The sequence below is a fragment of the Hyla sarda genome, chromosome 4 (assembly GCF_029499605.1).
Source record: "Hyla sarda isolate aHylSar1 chromosome 4, aHylSar1.hap1, whole genome shotgun sequence".
NCBI lineage: Eukaryota > Metazoa > Chordata > Amphibia > Anura > Hylidae > Hyla > Hyla sarda.
Window position 1 is genome coordinate 107,130,176 of NC_079192.1, and position 22,217 is coordinate 107,152,392.

A 22,217-nucleotide genomic window follows, 5' to 3' on the forward strand; every position below is an offset into this window, starting at 1 on the left:
CCAGTAGTAGATCAGAAAGTCGCAAAATGTTGCCATGTGATCCCATAAGCTGATAGGATAGGGTCTGATGATGAGGTGAACAGATAAAAGGCAGGTGTTTTATACTGTTGGCAAAAAGCAATGTTTGACTGAGTATATTATATAAAGGGGTTGTCCTTAGGTTGTGTGTGCTACTGTAGCTCAGTTCCATTGAAGTGAATGGAGCCAAGTTGGAAGATTATACACAACCTCTGGACAGATGTGGTGCTGTTTTTAAACATTTATATACAGTAGAGACCAAAAGTTTGGACACCTTCACATTCAGAGTTTTCTTTATTTTCATGACTATGAAAATTGTAGATTTCCACTGAAGGAATCAAAACTATGAATTAACACATGCGGAATTAGAAACAGAACAAAAAAGTGTGAAAATATGTCATATTCTAGGTTCTAGCCACCTTTTGCTTTGGTTACTGCTTTGCACACTCTTGGCATTCTCTTGATGAGTTTAAATAGCTAGTCACCTGAAATGGTCTTCCAACAGCCTTGAAGGAGTTCCCAGAGATGCTTAGCACTTGTTGGCCCTTTTTGCCTTCACTCTGCAGTCCAGCTCACCCCAAACCATCTCGATTGGGTTCAGATCTGGTGACTGTGGAGGCCAGGTCATCTGGCGCAGCACCCCATCACTCTCCTTCTTGGTCAAATATCCCTTACACAGCCTGGAGGTGTGTTTGGGGTCATTGTCCTGTTGAAAAATAAATGATGGTCCAACTAAACGCAAACCAGATGGAATAACATGCTGCTGCAAGATGCTGTGGTAGACATGCTGGTTCAGTATGCCTTCAATTTTGAATAAATCAGCAACAGTGTAACCAGCAAAGCACACCCACACCATCACACCTCCTCCTCCACACCAGCACACCTGTGAAGTGAAAACCATTTCAGGTGACTACCCCTTGAATCTCAACAAGAGAATGCCAAGAGTGTGCAAAGCAGTAATATAAACAAAAGGTGGCTACTTTGAAGAACCTAGAATATGATATATTTTCAGTTGTTTCAGACTTTTTTGTTATGTATATAATTTCACATGTGTTAATTCATAGTTTTGATGCCTTCAGTGTGAATCTACAATTTTCATAGTCATGAAAATAAAGAAAACTCTGAATGAGAAGGTGTGTCCAAACTTTTGGTCTGTACTGTATTTATTATTAATTTTTACCGTTTCAATTCTTCTAAGCTTTTGTAAAAGGCTGTTAAATGTGTTTGGAAGTTGAAAACGGCCATTCACCATCTCTTTTAAAACTTACGTGTACCCTGATTTCCCTGTCCTGTCCGTTACCTTTAGTGTGAACTTGGCTCACAATAAAAAAATGTCTTTCATTTCTTGGAATTGTTTGCAACGCTCTGCAGCATTTCTCCTGGTGTCTTGTCTTGATTTTTAGTTCTATTATCTTGTCTTGTCTTTTTTTAATTTATTTTGTTAACCTGTAACAATAAGCCCATAACTCTTATCTGAAACTGGTTCTTGTCCTGTCACCTTTTTTATGACCTGGTCTTGATACATGACAGCTCCTCACCAAAAGGGCTTGGGGCAACCAATCAATGTGATTATAGAACCAATGTTATTCTAGAACCCTGTGGTTAAGATTTCTGGACTGTATCCTATTCACTCGCATGCTAAGTAGACTGTATTTTATAAATTGGTATTAACATTTGCTTTTTTCCGAGGCAAGATTTTTCAGGAATTGAAAAAAAAAAATGTATGTATATATATATATATATATATATATATATATATATATATATATTTCAAATCTTTCAAGCTCGAGATGGAGCATATTTGATTGTGACATTCAGCACTTACAGACAACCCTTGAATAGAAGGCCTTGAATCAGGCCAAAATAACCCCTTTACTTTGTTGTAGTTCGGTGATAGTGAACTGATTGAGACACATACAGAGCAATTGACAGAAGCTTTCATCTAAAAGAATAGGGTGCCGCCTTTACTGTAACCTTTGAGACTATACATGGTATTATGTATATACTAGAAAGCATTCTTACAAGCAGGAGATTTTGGAAGCAACAACTCTGGTGAATTCTAATAGGGAAAAACTGCAGCAAATTCTAAATAGGTCATTCAGTTTACATTGTATAGCTGGCAATATAATTGGCCTTTTTTCTGATTTCTTAGTACATCTTATAGTTATATATACATTTATTTTTAATTTAAGTTGTACAAAATATGCAGTTATAAAGTAAATATATATATACATGCTGTCACTGTATAAACCATTGAGGCAATAAAATTTCTTTAACTTCATAGCCCCCGGATATCTCTATTAATAAAGTAAAGTCAGAAGTGGATATTTTGTGTGTGTATATATATATATATATATATATATATATATATATATATATATTTAATACCTAATTGTGTTGAAATATGGTACATCAATTAATAGCTTCTCCAACCCAGATATGTGCCAGTTATTCTGTGATGCAGACCTTGTACCAGAAGAGTTTATTAATGTTAATGAATGGAACTGCTCTTCCTTTAGAAGTGTCATTGGGGTCTCATCTTAAAGCTTCTCACCAATGTTCTCTGCTAAACCACATGTCAGAGGAACACCAGCTTTCTTAAGATAATATAATTATTATTCACAACATTGAACGTCAAAAAATATTTGAGGATTGTTCACACCATCCATATAATAATACCATCATTAATATGACCCGAAAGATCCCCTGGCTTGAAGGGTTTGGTCTCTATTCCTGGGGTAGGTACTAGTTTGTGTCAGTCTCATCCAGGTGAAACAATGCTAACATGCGATGGGCAATCACTACACAATTCAATACTCAAAGACCAAGCAGATGTGGACACTGCAATTACTTGATGTTTACTCAAATGAGCTTTTCTCCAGGGTGGATGAAGACAAACTGCATAGGGTGCATGTCACTTTGACGGTCAAGTCCAACATCCAACATATGACGTATAAAGAAATAACAGCACCCACCATAGGTGCTGTAAACAAGAACACACCATTTCTTTCGGGTTGACCGAAGAGCAGTTTAACAGACCAACAGGGGCAACTAATGCTACGGGTTGTTTTAGTACTACATAGTGTACTTCATCAAGCTATATATTCAGACAATATAGCCAGATGAAGTACTCAATGTCAAACAAAACAGCCTGTGATATGTTTAATCACTGCACATTGTTGCTAATGTTGTGGCAACATTTTGTGGAGGTTGGTCACAGACATGGCTTTGTTCACATTTGGCTTTGATACTTTAGTACCCTTTAAGGTTGAGTCATGTTAATTCCAGATGGTAAATGGAGCACCAAAGAAAAGTAATACTTTTTCCAGCTTCAGAGACAACCATTTTAAGGATTACACAGAGAAATGGCAAAATGGCACAAGGCAGATTCTAAGACTAGGTGGTTCAAAATTGGTCATGGGGAATTCAAATATTTTCTAAAACCTCTAAGAATATCAGTTAAGTTGATGGATCCTGGTTCCCGTATGATATCAAGGTAATCCTATAGCCTTTTTTTAGTCAATAGAAAAACTGAATGTTACATCTGTAACTGCCCCAGTGATGTACTGCCTTCTTCTGTAGGTGATAGAATCCTAGGTTAATCCTCATTGCTGACCAGAGATTCCTATACACTGCTGGTATTTTTCTGAAAAATTGGACAGTCATACTTGTCTACATGCTGCAAATTGCGTAAATGGAATGTGTTGGGGTGAATTAGTTCTGGTCCCCTATTTCATTTAATTCTTCCAAACATCATCATCTTGTCATTGAGGAATAACGTTGTCATCCACCTTTATCTAGAATTTGCATGAAATGTCCAATAACAGGTAACAATAGCCTGTCAAAAGATACATAGGAAAGGGAATTAGAATGTCAAGCATTTTAATTTCTGTCATCCTATGCAAATGCTTACATCCAGTGTATATTTATAAATCTTATGTAAATGGTATGAGACAGTTTCAATTTTAGGTTTAGTGGTTCTTTAACAGAAAGATTATCTCTCTGATGGCCCTTGCACAATGCCGCACATGAATTACATATTCAGAAGTAAAACATTTTTCACCATACGGGTCCCATCCTCCCCACTCAACACTGGCAGGATTAATTCGGATCCAAGATGACGTTGCAGAGACTAAAAGGGACCATGAGATAGTTAGAGATTCGATTTCATAGCTAAGAAATGCCTACTCTTGTTGTGGTCATCGCACGGCTCCCTCCTTGCCGTGGAACAGTTCTCCTTGCTCCTACTGTTTGATAGTAAAATGCATTCTGTCAGTAATCACAGATTAGGATTATTAAAGGATTCTGCTGCTATTTATCTGCAGTATTTAGATGCTCCAGGCTGGGCTCCAGGTCCTTTAAAAACTAAACACTGCAGTGCAAAATCAATATTACTTATGGACGCGACAAATCCTTCCAACTATTTAGAAGCTAAAACTTCACAGTGGATTATAAAAAAAAAAAAATCTAGGTTAAGAACAAAAAAGCTAGGTTAAGAACAATCACTTGACTAATAAATAAAAAAAATCGTATTAAACATTCACCTTTAATAACACAATGGCGACAAAACATGATTGAACAGAAAAGGAGAAAAAACCTTTGTTTAGACGCAAAATGAAACTCAAATTTGGAGCCATTTAATAAAATAAATAAAAAATAAATAAAATATTCAGGTGTTTAAAGGGACAATCCCTTTTGGTCAACCCCTTCTTTAACCCCTTAAAGGAGTAGTCCAGTGGTGACTCAGTGGTGAGCAACTTATCCCCTATCCTAAGGATAGGGGGTAAGTTGCAGATCGTGGGGGGTCCGACCGCTGGGGCCCCCTGCGATCTCCTGTACGGAGCCCCGACAGCCCGCGGGAAGGGGGCGTGTCAACCTCCGCACGAGGCGGTGGCCGGCACGCCCCCTCAATGCAACTCTATGGCAGAGCCGAAGCGCTGCCTTCGGCAATCTCCGGCTCTGCCATAGAGATGTATTGAGGGGGCGTGTCGGCCGCCGCTTCGTGCGGGGGTCGACACCCGCTATCTGGGCCGAGAGCCGGGGCCCCGTACAGAGAGATCGCAGGGGGCCCCAGCGGTCGGACCCCCCGCGATATCAAACTTATCCCCTATCCTTAGGATAGGGGATACGTTTTTCACCACTGGACTACCCCTTTAAGGACTCAGTCCATTTGGGCCTTAAGGACTCAGACTATTTTATTTTTACGTTTTTGTTTTTTCCTCCTCGCCTTCAAAAACTCATAAATCTTTTATATTTTCATCCACAGACTAGTATGAGGGTTTGTTTTTTGCGCGACCAGCTGTCCGTAATGTCATCATTCACATTACCATAACATGTATGGCACAACCAAAAGAATACTATTTGTGTGGGGAAATTAAAAAGAAAACAGCAATTTAGCTAATTTTTGAAGGTTTCGTTTTCACGCTGTACAATTTACGGTAAAATGACATATATTCTTTATTCTTTGGGTTAATACGATTAAAATGATACCCATGATAACATACTTTTCTATTACTGTTGCGCTTAAAAAAAAATCACAAACTTTTTAATCAAATTAGTATGTTTAAAATCCCTCTATTTTGAAGACCTATAACTTTTTCATTTTTCTGTATAAGTGGCAGTATGAGGGCTAATTTTTTGCGCCATGATTGGTACTTTTTATTGATACCATATTTGCTTATATAAAACTTTTAATACATTTTATATAATTTATTTTTGGAATAAAATGTTATTAAAAAAAGCAGTTATTTTGGACTTTTTTTTACGTTTACGTCGTTCACCCTACGGTATCATTAAATTTTATTTTAATAGTTCAGACATTTACTCACGTGGCGATACCAAATATGTATCTAAAATATATTTTTTTACACTTTTTGGGGGTGAAATAGGGAAAGTGGGACAATTTACGTTTTTATTGGGGGAGGGGGTTTTTCAAATTTTTTCACACATTTTTAAAACTTTTTATACTTTTATTTTTACACTTTAATAGTCCCCATAGGGGACTATTTATAGCAATCATTCGATTGCTAATACTGTTCAGTGCTATGCATAGGACATAACACTGATCAGTATTATCGGTCATCTTCTGCTCTGGTCTGCTCGATCGCAGACCAGAGCAGAAGACATGTGGAAGGCAGCGGAGGCAGGTGAGGGGACCTCCATCTGCTGTTCTGGATGATTGGATCGCCCCGGCAGTGCTGTGGGCGATCCAAACATCCATTTTAGTGACTGCAATGCTGCAGATGCCGTGATCTGTATTGTTCACGGCATCTGAGGGGTTAATGGCGGACATCCGCGCGATTGCGGATGTCCACCATTACCGGTGGGTCCTTGGCTGCTATCAGCAGCTGGGACCTGCCGCGCATGACCCACATGATGCTCGCGGTCGTTAAGGGGTTAAGAACAGGTCCTCCAGAAATTTGTTTCAGCCAAAAATGTTACATAACCAGTAAGGACTTAATAGAGATATTCAAAATAGCTCTGCTCCAAAAAGAAAATCTTGATTTCTGATGCAACCTATTGTCAGTAATTTATCTGTATGTTAAGGCTAAACCCCTTTGAGAGGCCTTAAACCATGACTGGGGATTATAATCAAACCAGAAAAACCATGACAATTTACCCGTTGTATGCAGCTCTTTGAGGGTTTCTTGTTACCTGCTCCCTTGTTGCTTAAGAGCTGGATGGCTAGCAGTAGGGCCTTTGTCATAGGACTTTGTCAAGGGAATAATTTATCTTAAAGGGGTACTCCAGTGGAAATTTTGTTTATTAAATCAACTGATGCCAGAAAGTTAAACAGATTTGTTAATTACTTCTATTAAAAAATCATATTCCTTTCAGTACTTAACAGCTGCTATATGCTCCAGAGGAAGTTATTTTCTTTTTGAATTTATTTACTGTCTGACCACAAGGCTCTCTACTGACACCTCTGTCCATGCTAGGAACTGTCCAGAGTAGGATCAAATCCCTAAAGCAAACCTATCCTGCTCTGAACAGTTCCTGACATGGACAGAGGTGTCAGGATTCAAACAGAAAAGAAATTCAAAAAGAAAAGAACTTCCTCTGGAGCATATGGCATCTACACCAGCTAGTAGCTATTTTCAATTTTAGCCACAAATTATGCCAGTTCTCTGGTGGGCATCAGGAGGCCATACTAACCTTACATTAAGCTGCACTCACATAAAACATTTGGCCAGGACATCAAAAGATAAAGAAATATTTTTTTTTTTTTTTTTTATGCAAAATGATGTAAACCTTTAATAGAAACATTTTCCTTAAAGTGTGCATTTAGCAATAGATATTTCCCAACTTTACTTAAAGAGGTGCTGTAAAATAGGGTTATACTCACGCTGGGGCCACAGTATATTAAAAATAAATATATAATTACCTACCTCGGGTCCCCTGCTGGTCACAATGCAGCTCCTATTCTTCCTTATTTTCCCCGCCTCTCATCTCTTCAGCCTGCTTTTGAGACGAGCACCTGATACATACCCTTGCCCACACAGCCAATCACTGGTCACAGAGGTGTCCTGTCTCTGCCAGTGATTGGCTGAGCAGGCAGGTCCTGGCAGGTCAGTATCCAAAACTAGGAGTGAAACCTACACTGAGAAAAACAATATCAGATTATCATCTTTTCTATGTTCTAGATCCCCTACTAGTTTTGGCTTATAAATTGCTTATAATATAAATTCATATCTATGTATATAAAATTCAATGTGTGTGTGTGTGTGTGTGTGTGTGTGTGTATGTATGTGTGTATGTTCCAGCATCACTTCCAAACGGCTAGTTATTAACATGAAACTTTGCACACATGTTACTTATATATCAACAACAAACATAGGATAGGTAATTTAACCCTAACCTACCCCCAATTGCAAATCTATGGGAAATGTATGGCTGGAGATATTTTGATAATACTTGGTCACATGTTACTTATATGTCAAACAAAAATATATAAAAGTTAAATTAACCTATGACCTGCCCCATATGTGAAGGATGGGATTTAAGTTTTAAGTCCCATGCAAGTATATAGGACTTTTGGTGCCTTACTTCACAAGCTCTGCTCTGCATCTCCTGGTGAATGTGTCAGTCCGGCTGGCAAGCCACCCCCCCCCCTGCACTCCATGCCCCATCTAGCAAAGACATGCCCCCCTTCAAGCCACACCCCTTTTATTTTCATCTTACAATATCTTTACCACAACGCATCCCTACCTAAGGACGGGATATAACGATTAGAAATAAGGATTACATATGGGGATGGGATATGAGGCTGGAATATGAGGATTAGAAATGAGAATTACATATAGGGATGGGATATGAGGACAGGATATGAGGTCGGGATATGAGGACGGGATATAGGGTCGGGATATGGGGTCGGGATATGAGGACGGGATTTGAGGACGGAATATGAGGATGGGATATGAGGACAGGATATGAGGACGGGATATGAGGATGGGATATGGAGTTGGGATATGGGGTCGGGATATGAGGACGGGATATGAGGAAGGAATATGAGGACGGGATATGAGGACAGGATATGGGGATGGTATATGGGGATGGTATATGGGGACGGCATATGGGGACAGAATATGGGGACAGAATATGGGGACGGGATAGAGGGACGGGATATAGGGATGGGATATGAGGACGGGATATGAGGACAGGATATGAAGACAGGATATGAGGACAGGATATGAAGACAGGATATGAGGTCGGAATATGAGGAGGAGATTTGGGGTCAGGATATCAGGAGGGGATATGGGTTCATAATTTAAGGACGGGATATGAGGACAAAAGCTTCCTCCTTTGTTGCTTTTTCACCTCCACATGGACGTGGTAGGAAAAAGCATGCAGCGCCAGGTACTCAGCTAGTTTATCCATATATATATATATATATATATATATATATATATATATATATATATAAAACTTAATGTATGTATGAATGTGTGTATATTCCAGCATCACTTCCAAACGGCATGAAACTTGGTACACATGTTACTTATATGTCATAAACAAACATAGGATAGGTAAATTAACCCTTACCCACCCCCATTTGCAAGGGTCAGGGTTAGTCCCATACAAGTCTATCGGTAATATATGTTACTGCATAACTTCCAAACAGCTGGAGATATTTCGATAATACTTGGTTACCTATATGTCCACTAAAAATATAGGATAGTTAATTTAACCCTAACCTACCCTCAAATGTGAGGCTTGGGTTTTTATTTAAAGTCCAATGCAAATTTATGGGAAATGTATCTTCCAGCATAACTTCTGTACGACTGGAGATAATTCGATAATACTTGGTCAAATGTCACATTTCCTGGTGAATGCGTCAGTTCAGCTGGTAAGCCACACCCTCCTCACTTTCCATACTCCATCTTGCAAAGACACGTCCAACCTTTAAGCCACACCCCTTTTATTTTCAGCTTACAATATCTTTACCACAATGAAGCCCCACCTGAGGACGGGATATGAGGATTAGATATGGGGTCGGGATATGAGGACGGGATATGAAGTAAGGATAGGAGGTCGGGATATGAGGATGGGATATGGGGACAGGATAAGAGGTCAGGATGTGAGGTTGGTGTATGAGGTCAGGATATGGAGATGGGATATGTGGATGGGATATGAGGACGGGATATGGGAACGGGATATAAGGATGGGATATGAGGTTGGGATATGAGGACAGGATATTAGGTCGGAATATGGGGACGGGATACAGGGACGGCATATTGGGATGGGATATGAGAATGGCATAGGAGGATGGGATATGGGGACGGAATATGAGTACGGGATATGAGGACGTGATATAAGGTCAGAATAGGGGGTTGGGATTTGGGGACGGGATATGAGGACGGGGTATAAGGATGGGATATGAGGTTGAGATATAAGGTCAAAATATGAGGACAGGATATGAGGTCGGAATATGAGGAGGGGATTTGGGATAGGGATATGAGGAGGGGATATGGGTTCAGGATTTAAGGATGGGATAGGAGGACAAAAGCTTCCTCCTTTGTTGCTTTTCCTCCCCCACAAGGATAAGGTAGGAAAAACCTGGCAGCGCCGGGTACTCAGCTAGTTTATAATAGAAGAAAGAAAAGAGAAAGGAAGAAAGAAAGAAAAGTAGATAGATAGATAGATAGATAGATAGATAGATAGATAGATAGGTGGCTACCTGATTGGTATCTAAATTTCACCTTTATCTGTATGTGTTTTTTTCCCTTCAAAATATAAGAATTAATAAATGTGAAATATTTTAATGTAATGTACACCGCTATGGAAGATAATATATTGCTGGTATTAAAATTCTTTTTATTTACATATTTCAATTCCGAGTCCTTAATTTGCATGCAAAATTTTATTGATTAAAATTTCTAAACTTTATAATAAAAATAAATAAAGGGTAATGACTTCATTAAAATACTTGTCTCTTGAAGCCTGGTATTTTCTTGATGTCATAGGTATGCAAATGCTTTTCTAATTCTTTTTAATTCAAGCAGCTGTAGGATATAATTTATTACAAATAATGCAGCCAACATTTACAACAAATAAAATATCACCATATTGTCTTCTGTTTCTTTTTTTCTTACTCTTGTCTTGATCAAAGGATGAAAACGTAGGAATAACATTTAGTTTGATGAAATATTTATACCCAAATTTCTAATATATATATATAGATATGGATATATAAGCTGAGTACCCTGCGTGCCTGGTCTTCCTACCTAAACCTTGTGAGCAGTGTTGCTCGTGAATATTCGCAATGCGAATTTTATTCGCGAATATAGCATATTCGCGAATTCGCGAATATTTGCGAATATAGCACTATATATTTGTAATTACGAATATTCTTTTTTTATTTTATTTATTTATTTTTTCACAGTACACATCACAGTGATCATCCCTTTCTGCTTCCAGCTTGTGTGGTGTAAAGAAGGCTCTAATACTACTGTGTGAGACCGGTGTGCGACTTTTCGCATATGCGAAAATTTGCATATGCACATTTTCGCATATGCGAATTTTCGCTTATGTTAATTTCTGTATATGCTAATTTTCGCATTTGTAAATTTTCGCATACTCGTATATTCGCATATGCGAACATAAATCGAGAATATTACGAATATGCGAATATTCGCAAATATATGACGAATATTCGTCCATATATTCGCGAATATTCGCGAATTCGAATATGGCCTATGCCGCTCAACACTACTTGTGAGAGAGGAAAAGCAACAATCAGGCATTTTCGTCCTCACATCTTGTCCTCATATCCCTTCGTCATATATAGAGATGTCGCGAATTGGGGAATCTCTGACCCGGAGTTCCCGAAGAATTTCGCATGCTCGTGTTCGCATCGCCGCGCGAACATATGTGAAGTTCGATCCGCCCCCTATACTCTAACATTGCAGTAAATTTTGACCCTGTGAGTCAGAGTCAGCAGACACATTACAGCCAATCAGCAGCAGTCCCTCCCTTCCAGACCCTCCTACCTCTTGTACGGACACCATTTTAGCCTCATTTAGCTTGCTGCAGTCTTAGGAAGTGGAGGGTCAGAGAAGCTTCTCCTGCCGTATATAGGAAAGCAATAGCTAGGTTGCTACTAGGTGGTGAATTCAGGGTCCAGTTTACTCCTAAAGCACTAGTGTAACATCTGCTTTAAGGACAGCACCCAAAAAAAAGCCCTTTTTAGGGCTGAAAGATATCAGTCCTGGTTGTGAGGGAACCACTGGTTAAAAGGGGTACTCCAGAATCAAACTTAAGTTCCTTCATGCAACTATCTACTACAGTATTCAAAGGGCTGAAATATATCAGTCCGTTAGTCTTGCAACAGCTGGAGGCACCCTGGTTGGGAGGGAACCGCTGGTTAAAAGGGGTACTCCAGAATCAAACTTAAGTTTCTTAAAGCAACTAACTACTACAGTATTCAAAGGACTGAAAGATATCAGTCCGTGTGTTTTGCAACAGCTGTAGGCACCCTGGTTGGGGACCACTGCTTAAAAGGGGAACTCCGCTGGCAAGCTTTTTTTCTTTAAAGTAACTAACTACTACAGTATTCAAACGGCTGAAATATATCAGTCCGTGTGTTTTGCAAAAGCTGGAGGCAACCTGGTTGGGGACCACTGCATAAAAGGGGAACTCCGCTGGCAATTTTTTTTTGCTCATTGTCACACTAGTGCAAATCACATTAGGTGTGACAGTTGTGCAAATAAAAAAAAAACCTTTTTTGGCTGTTAAATAAAATCAGCCGTCACTGTTAGTTGACGTCAGAGTTGCCATTTTTCTTGCCAGCAGGGCAAATTGTATCACCCTAGTGCAAATCACATTAGGTGTGACACTTTTGCAAATTTAGCCAAAAAATCACAGGCAGAGGAAGGCAACCCCACAGGGGCAGTCGTGGTGCTGGTATTCCCTTTGGCCCTAGAATGGCCAGTGTTCAGAGGCCACGTACCCTGAACCCTAAAGTTCTGAGGACTTAGTTGACTGGCTATCACAAGACACCCAATCTACTACTAAAGCTTCCGCTCTGAACATTGACGCACCGTCCTTCTCCTCCACTAGCTTAGCTTCGGGCACCTCTCATGCTACCACTTGCCCACCTGCCGCCACCACCAACACTAGCACCACAACAGCTTTACTTGATCTGACAGAGGAGTTATTTACACATCAGTTTGAAGACATGAGTGATGCACAACCATTGTTGGCAGAGGATGTAGTTAACAGGGATATGTCTCAGTCAGGCAGCATTACACACATGGGTGTAATGATGATGATGTTGTACCCGCTGCTGCTTCCTTTCTTGAGGTGTCAGATAGCGGTGAAGGTGTTGATGATGACTATGTGTCCGTGGATGCCACGTGGGTGCCCGCTAGAAGAGAAGAAGAGGGGGAAAGTTCAGATGGGGAGATAGAGAGGAGGAGGAGACGAGTTGGAAGCAGGGGGAAGTCGTCACAAGGAGCTAGTGGCACAGTCAGACAGCATGCATCGGCACCCGGGATCAGCCAGACGGGACGCCAATCAACGCATGCTGTTGCCACCACCAGAATGCCATCATCGCAGAGCTCAGCAGTGTGGCTTTTTTTTGTGTATCTGCCTCTGACAACAGCGAGGCCATTTGCAACCTGTGCCAGAAGAAACTTAGTCGTGGGAAGTCCAACACCCACCTAGGCACAACTGCTTTGCGAAGGCACATGATGTCACATCACAAACGCCTATGGGATCAACACGTTAGTACAAGCAGTACACAAAGTCAAAGCCGCCATCCTCCTCCTGGTCCAGCATCTTCACCCAGGTCAACCACTGCTGCCCTCCTTGCCCCCTCTCAACCATCCGCCTCTCCGTCTCTCACCTTGAGCAGTTCCTGCTCATCTGCCCACAGTCAGGTGTCTGTCAAGGAGATGTTTGAGCGCAAGAAGACAATGTCTCAAAGTCACCCCCTAGCCCGGCGTCTGACAGCTGGCTTGTCGGAACTGCTAGCCCGCCAGCTTTTTACCATACAAGCTGGTGGAGTCTGAGGCCTTTAAAAAATTTGTAGCCATTGGGACACCGCAGTGGAAGGTACCCGGACAAATTTTTTTTTGCACAAAAGGCAATCCCCAACTCCATTGTGCAAAAGGAAATTATGGCATGTCTGGCACACAGTGTAGGGGCAAGGGTCCATCTGACCACTGATACCTTGTCTGCAAAGCATGGTGCAGGGCAGGTATATCACCTACACTGCTCATTGGGTAAACCTGGTGACGGCTGCTAAGCATGGAATGCGTGGCTCTGCAGAGGAGATGGTGATACCGCCACGACTTGCAGGCAGGCAGTCTGCGTCTTGCTCCACATCACCGGCACCCCCCCCCCCCAGCAGCTCCCCAGGTGCTATTCCACATCCCGGATACGGCAGTGTCACGCCATTTTGGGGTTGACTTGCCTCAAAGTGGAGAGTCACACCGCACCAGCGCTCCTGTCGGCCCTGAACGCACAGGTGGACTAGTGGCTCACTCCGCACCAACTGGAAATCGGCAAGGTGGTTTGTGACAACGGAACAAATTTGTTGGCGGCATTGAGGTTGGGCAAGTTGACACATGTGCCGTGCATGGCACATGTGTGTAATCTGTGTGTAATCTGGATCGCCAGTCGCAGACGGACGTATCATGCCTATGGCATTTTGATATGGGGTAACTACACATGGATAATGGCTGGACATCTTTAGTACTATACTGTGGTTATGTGGACATCATAGAGGTTTCGTTACCTAGGTGGCATTATTATCTGAATTCTTTATCTAATAATCTGGAGGGTCAAACAAGATCTTGGTGATTGGACAATTGTGGTCTGGAGTTATCTGTAGTAAGGAAGCAACTATTCTCAGGTCTCTATTCCAGGGGGCCATTTACTAAGCCTATTTTCCCTTTTTCTATGGAGGAGCCCTTATCGTAGGGTCCTCACTTTATCAGTGATCTCGTTCTCTGCTACCTAGAGGTTGCTACATCAGTCGGAGGATATTCAAATGAAGCCACAAATAAGCCTTGCCATTTCCTATCTGCATTCACGTGCTTTGTATTGTATATGTGTCTGCTTTGATGTATTATAATATATGTATAGTTCTAATTGTCCTTTCATCTATTGTACATTAAGCTATGCCTTGGTCCATGTGTTGCACGCTATCTATACATATTGTTCCTCCATATCTCGGTGCTTATTAGGTATATATATGTATACTGTTGTTGTCATCCCCTGATGAACCGTTGTATATCACAAGATACACGGGGAAACGCGTTGGGATATACGGTTGTTCATCATAGGAGAGCTTTTTCTTTCTTATGTATTGATACTAATTATTTATATTATTGTTATTGGTTTTTTTACGAGGATCAAATAAAATTGTGAATTTTTAGCTACATGGTCTAATGTTATTCTGGTAGAAAATAGCTATAGGACACCATTGTGTCCGACTGTCAGTGAGATTAATTTGTGCTCAAGTACCAAGGCTTACAGGATGTCCTGAAGCAGTCCAGGAAGGTGTGTGGCCATTTCAGGTGTTCCTACACGGCCATGGCGCACTTGTCAGATATGCAGCGACGAAACAACATGCTAGTGAGGAATTCAACACTCCTAATGTTCGACCGCCTGCTCCAACAAGAAAAAGCCGTCAAAGCATATTTGTATGACCGGGGTGCTAGGACATCATCTGCGGAGGCTCGTGCGTCCATTTGAGGAGGTGACAAACCTGGTCAGTCGCACCGAAGGCACCATCAGCGACATCATACCGTTTGTTTTCTTCCTGGAGTGTGCTCTGCGAAGAGTGCTGGATCAGGCAGTAGATGAGCGTGAAGAGGAAGAGTTGTGGACACCATCACCACCAGAAACAGCCTTATCAGCATCGCTTGCTGGACCTGCGGCAACGCTGGAAGAGGATTGTGAGGAAGAAGAGTCAGAGGAGGAATGTGGCTTTTAAGAGGAGGAGGAAGACCAACCACAGCAGGCATCCTAGGGTGCTCCTTCTCACCTACCTGGTTCCCGTGGTGTTGTACGTGGCTGGGGGGAAGAAGATTATACCCTCCCTGACATCACTGAGGACAAGGAACGGGACATGAATAGCTTGGCATCCGTCCTTGTGCAAATGGGGTCTTTCATGCTGTCGTGCCTGTTGAAGGACCCTTGTATAAAAAGGATGAAGGAGAACAACCTGTACTGGGTGTCCACGCTACTAGACCCCCGGTATAAACATAAAGTGCCTGACATGTTACTGCATTACAGCAAGGCGGAAAGGATTCAGCAGGTCCAAAATAAATTAAGAAGTATGCTGTACACAGCGTATAAGGGTCATGTCACAGCACAACAGGGATCTAACAGGGGAAGAGGTGAAAGTAATCCTCCTCCTCCTCCCACGAACACGCCGACAAGGACAGGAAGCTGTACAGACATGCCGTTGATGGAGGACATGCGGAGCTTTTTAAGTCCTACGCATCGCCACAGCCCTTCGGGGTCCACCCTCAGAGAACGACTTGACCGACAGGTAGCAGACTACCTGGCCTTAACCGCAGATATCGACACTCTGAGGAGCGATGAACCCCATGACTACTGGATGTGCCGGCTTGACCTGTGGCCTGAGCTATCCCAATTTGCGCTCGAACTTCTGGCCTGTCCCGCTTCAAGTGTCCTGTCAGAAAGGACCTTCAGTGCAGCAGGAGGAATTGTCACTGAGAAGAGGAGTCGCCTTGATCAAAAAAGTCTGGATTACCTCACGATGAATGATGAATGAGTGATGGATCCCGAAGGGACTGACACTTGGCGATACATTTGACTGAACAAGGCCTGATCAGATGAGCTGCCTTGGCCTAAAAATGGTCCACGCTCTGCTGTATTTGAACTCTGAATGCCAGATGACTTGCGTGACTTATCCGCCACCAACTAGGGTTCAAGCCGCAATGTTTTAGGGCCCTTTCTGCCTGGCAAAGCAAACAGAAATTTTTCAGCATACCATATTTTCCAGCCAGGTGTACATGCCTAATTTTTCTGACCTCTGCTGCTGCACTTGTTATGGTGCTTCAATTTTTCTGGCTGCTGCTACAGCTGCGGCTGCGACAACACCCAATTTTTCATCCATGTGTACATGCCTAATTTTTCTGGCCTCTGCTGCTGCACTTGTTATGGTGCTGCAATTTTTATGGCCGCTGTTACAGCTGCAACAATACCAAATTTTCCAGCCAGGTGTATATGCCTAATTTTTCTGGCCTCTGCTACTGCACTTTTTCTGGTGCTGCAATTTTTCTGGCTGCTGCTACAGATGCGGCTGCGACAATACCCAATTTTTCATCCATGTGTACATGCCTAATATTTCTGGCCTCTGCTGCTGCAATTGTTATGGTGCTGTAATTTTTATGGCCGCTGCTACAGAAGTGGCTGCAACAATACCAAATTTTTCAGGCATGTGTACATGCCTAATTTTTCAGGCACTCTCTGCTGACATCTCTGTTCATTTTTGCAACCGTGAATATTAGATGTATGCTAAGGGTAGCATGGTGGCTCAGAGGTTAGCACTGCTGCCTTTCAGCGCTAGGGCCTTGTGTTCAAATCCCACTATGTGCTGCCTCAAGAGGGGCTCTAACTATGTGCTTCCTAATATGGGGGAATCTTATGTGCTGCCTAAAGGGGGGATGTAACTTTGTGATGCCTAAAAGGGGGCTCTATGTGCTGCCTAAAGGGGGCTAAAGCACATTATTCCAAACCATTTAGGAAAAATAGGTGATTTATGCCCTTTATGGATTAAAACCAGACTTTGCATCAACTATGTAATTTTCCATGGGAGTTTTGCCATGGATCCCACTCCGGCACGCCACAGTCCAGGTGTTAGTCCCCTTGAAACAACTTTCAAATCACTATTGTGGCCAGAAAGAGTCCATGTGGGTTTTAAAATTTGCCTGCCCATTGAAGTCAATGGCTGTTCGCCCGGTTCGCCGGTTTGCAAACTTCTGCGGACGTTTGTGTTCGCGGTTCGCGAACCGAAAATTTTATGTTCGCGGCATCACTACTCATATACTGTCCTCTGATCTTGTCCTCCTATCCCTTCCTCATATCAAGTCCTGATAATCTGACCTCAAATCCGGTCCTCATATCAAGTCCTCATATTCTGCCTTCATATCCCATCCTCATATACTGACCTCATATTTCAACTTCATATCCCATCCTCATGTCAAGTCCTCATATCCCACTCTGGTTGCTGGTGCTGCACTCTGGTTGCTGGTGATTAAACTATTCTGACTACGTTTTGTTATGCACATTAGCTTTAGTGCTACTCTGTTCATGTCTGCTTTATCATGCACCTTGTATTTATATTGTGGTGTTTCTGAGTTTTTAACTATGGTTAATTGTCTTGTTTATTGTATATTTTAGTCTGAAGTACAGTTGTCTGTTTTTAGGATTATTGTATGTCCGTTTTGCTTGTACCTTGTTTCTTAGTCTGTGTTCACACTGGGAGTATCCTGACATGCGTTCCTCCATGTTGTGGAGTTTGGTTTTGAATATATCCTGTCTTATATCTTGAAAAATATCCTGTCTAGTATCTTGAACTGTGTTCCTACACGTTGTGGAGTTTGGTTTTCTTGGTATTTTTATGGAGTTCATGATTGCTGATCTTTAGAGTTTATAGTACATGCACTGATCATAGAGTTCATGATCTCTGATCTAGTGTTTCCTCTGTGCTTTACCATTGGTCTATAGTATCCTCCTCTAACCTGCCTGCTGGACAATCGATAGAATGTTTAAAAGTCCAGGCAATCTTCAGCCTGAGGGTAACGCAATCAGGAGATGTGCCAGAAGTCCCATAGACAACAAAAGACCACCTCTTTGAGAAGACCAAATCGCTATTTTGAATTTGTGCGATGGATTTTCAGGTCACCATACATATTGCTTGGTGGCTATCTTGTTTGAGAAAACCCACATAAGTTCTGGGGCCTTAAAGGGGTACTCTGGTGGAAAACTTTCTTTTTTTTTTTTTTATCAACTGGTGCCAGAAAGTTAAACAGATTTGTAAATTACTTCTATTAAATCTTTTTTATTTGAAAAAGGGGAAGCAGTTCCCCGAAACGCGTCTGGTGTTAAGACAACCCTGCACATCATCTGAGACAATCGTTATCAAATTGCCGGTCCTCACCTACTCTCTCACCTGCTCCCTGTGCCGTCGGGGTAGAAAGGATACCTCCAGCATTGCCATACGCTGCTACTACCGCTAGGCTTCACAGCGCTGCCACACGCTGCTTCCCAGCCATCATCTCCAACCCCCAGCACCGGGGTGCTACATTTCTCCCGTGCCGCCGGGACAGAGGGACGTGTATCCGGATCGCAAGCACAGCTGCACTCAACTGACTGTGTACACTGTAGCCGGTAAGAGGCAATAAGTGCCTGAACTGTATAGCGATTTCCCTCTTGCATTCAGTCCCTGTGCCGTCGGGGTAGAGGGGGCATCGCCTGTATTTCTGCACCTAAAAACATTTATAGTGGGCCCCAATCTGGGAGGCTCCAGAGCTACCGAAAATTTGCCTTATTGGATTATTAACTTTTTTGCTATGTACTTTCATCTGGATTAATCCTGGCTCTTATAATATGACTTTACAGTATAACTAAACAGATGCTGTTTGCACTGTCCCATTGCCCCACTTTCATTGTCTCATTGTCCAACTAGTGAAGTGCAATACCATTGTGTATATTTTATATTTTTAGCATTTTATACCATTGTAACCATTTTATCTAGTGACCAGTCTGCGACAAGGGCCCTGCCGCAGACCTCACATAATTTTTCCAAATAAATGTTATCATTTTATGCTATTTTAGGCACGTTTTCTTTTTTCTCTCTCTCTCTTTCTTCTAATTTTTGACCTTATATCTTTTACCCTGACCTAGCCTAGCAGGACTGCCTCCCCTTTTTACACTATTAGTACTCTTTCTTGGCACATGGGTATGTGCAACGCAGTATCCTCGGTATAGGTTTTCTCTTTTTACGTTGAGCTCCCACATTTTTCCTTTATCCTTCCAGTACTTATTAGCTGTTGAATACTACAGAGGAAATTATTTTCTTTTTGGAACACAGAGCTCTGTGCTGACATCATGACTACATTGCTCTCTGCTGACACCTCTGTCCATTTTAAGAACTGTCCAGAGTAGGAGAAAATCCCCATAGAAAACATATGCTGCTCTGGACAGTTCCTAAAATGAACAGAGATGTCGGCAGAGAGCACTGTGGTCATAATGTTAGCAGAGAGCACTGTGTGTCAAAAAGAAAATAATTTCCTCTGTAGTATTCAGCAGCTAATAAGCACTGGAAGTTTTTTTAATAGAAGTAATTTACAAATCTGTTTAACTTTCTGGCACCAGTTTATAAAAAAAAAAAAAAAGTTTTCCACTGGAGTACCCCTTTAATGAAATTGGCCAATCCATTTAGTCTCCAATGCTAGCGTATTTTTATGGGATAGAGATTTCTTTAGGTTTCCTCAAGCACTGGTGTCTGAGTATGGCTGCTAGCTATGCTCATGTACATGCAGATATATCATTTTGTAGAGGTATTTATCCTCCCTCAAAACCAACTTCTATAATTCTAGAGACATTACTTAGCTAAACAAAATGCTGCACCTTCCAACAGAGCAGTCACACAAATTAAAGTTTTCCAATAATGTCCCCACCCATTTGACTATTCACTGAAAAGTACAGATAGTCAACCAAATAGTAAAACGTCTATATCTTAAGAACTAGCGGGAGTAGCAAGGAAGTAAAAACATTGTTGGAATCTGGACACTGGCTGCTACAGAGTGACATAACATATTTTTTTGGAAAACAAATCTCAGGAGATTCTCTCATCTCCAATTATCAGTAAATAAATAACAATAAAATTCCCAAAGTTAAACATCTACCCTGTCCCTTCTGGGTTTTATTACTTCTAGTATACAGCCTATCATAATACATTAATAATTATTGCCAACCTTTTACTTGACTTTATATTGGTATAATTCAGCTTTACTAAACTGTTAATTGGAACAATTAACCCCATAATTGTCCTTGCCTATTACAAGCGACTTAATATGTACTAAGCATCCGACTGAATGTTCATGGCCACAGCTCCTAGTTTTAGCGCTAAGATGTCTAGGATCCAGTACGCTGTATTAATAGCATACAGTATGGCATTACGCTCTCACAGCTACACACTGTTTGCCGGGTATTTTATTAATAATAGCCATCAGATTGCGAAGCCGGGAATATCTTGAGCTAAAAACACGCCAGTCGTCTATAAACAGAAAACTGCAGGCACAGCCAACTCTGCTCACATTCTGCACACCAATTATACTAATGCTGATGACATATCTAGTTTAACGCGGACAACATTAAAACAGGTCCCTTTTTCCTAGGGAAAAAAAAAAATCTAATTACGCCGAACCCAAGTACTCAATCAAAGCTGTTATTCTGTGGCTAAACAGCCTGGTGTTAATACAGTTTGTGGAGATCTAGGCCGTGACTGTGAACGTCATGTATTAACAATATCTAATGGGAGCTCCCGTAGGTAAATGAATATGCTAACAAGTGAGGTCGCTGCTAAATATTATATCGTTAAGCTGTTTAATTCCAAACAGTCCCTTAATAAATCAATTGACCGGGAGAGCTGATGCCCCTATCAATTATTCAACAGGGCAAATAAATATTTCAGATGATTTGATAGGAAGTCTTGCACTGGTCTTATGGAAAGCTTTGCATTTCATTAGCCTCTTGCTAAAACTTTTATAATGTGATGTACACATATGGCTCCAGCCCTGCTAAGGATCAGGAAGTGTCAAGAGGCAGAAATAAGATGGATAAGGGATTGAGTCGCTGGAATGTAGATGACAGGGAACAATAATGAAATGTTGTTGATTACTTAAGTGGACCTGTCAGGATCTACCGTATCTCTTACTTGTGACCCCTTTTGGGGACATTCCATTAGCATCTATAATATACATTTTAGCATTGACATTGTGTTCTAAATCAGGAAGAAGAGAGTTAAAATTTACATACTTCGATTTAGCACAACAAAAATTCTTAATACATTATGCTTCACTGTTAGCAAATATTTAACCCTTTTCTTGACAGATATCATATAGCTTATAGAAAACCGTGCAGAATTAAGTTGTTTAAAATTTACACTCATTTAAAATTCAATTATACTATTTCCAAAAGGTGGTGTTCTCTTCCCTCCCCCATATTAGCCACTGCACTATTTTAGATCAAAGAGATTGTATAGTGTTAGTAAAAAATGGTTACTTTATTTCCAAGAAAAGCACCGCACTTGTCTATAGACTGTGTCCAGTATTTGAGTTTAGCAATATTAAAGTAAATAAAGTATATTTGCAATTCCACACCCACAGCATGTGGACAGGTATGGGTGCCATTGTTATTATAAGAAAGGAGCCAAAGTTAATTGTTATTATTTTTATTATTATTATTATTATTATTATTATTAATAATTATTAGCATTTATTTTTTAACCAAGGTTTATAAATTCTAGCACTGGTGTTGCTAGAATGTCTGTATACAATTGTAAACACATTCTTCAGACAACTAGACAAACATTGGAAATGAGTTGATACATCAATGATTTTTACCGATTTAGCATAAGGATCTGAGCATCATGTAAGGACATCGCAACATGTCATCAGCAGGGCAGACTTACCATCTGTCGTACCAGCACCGCA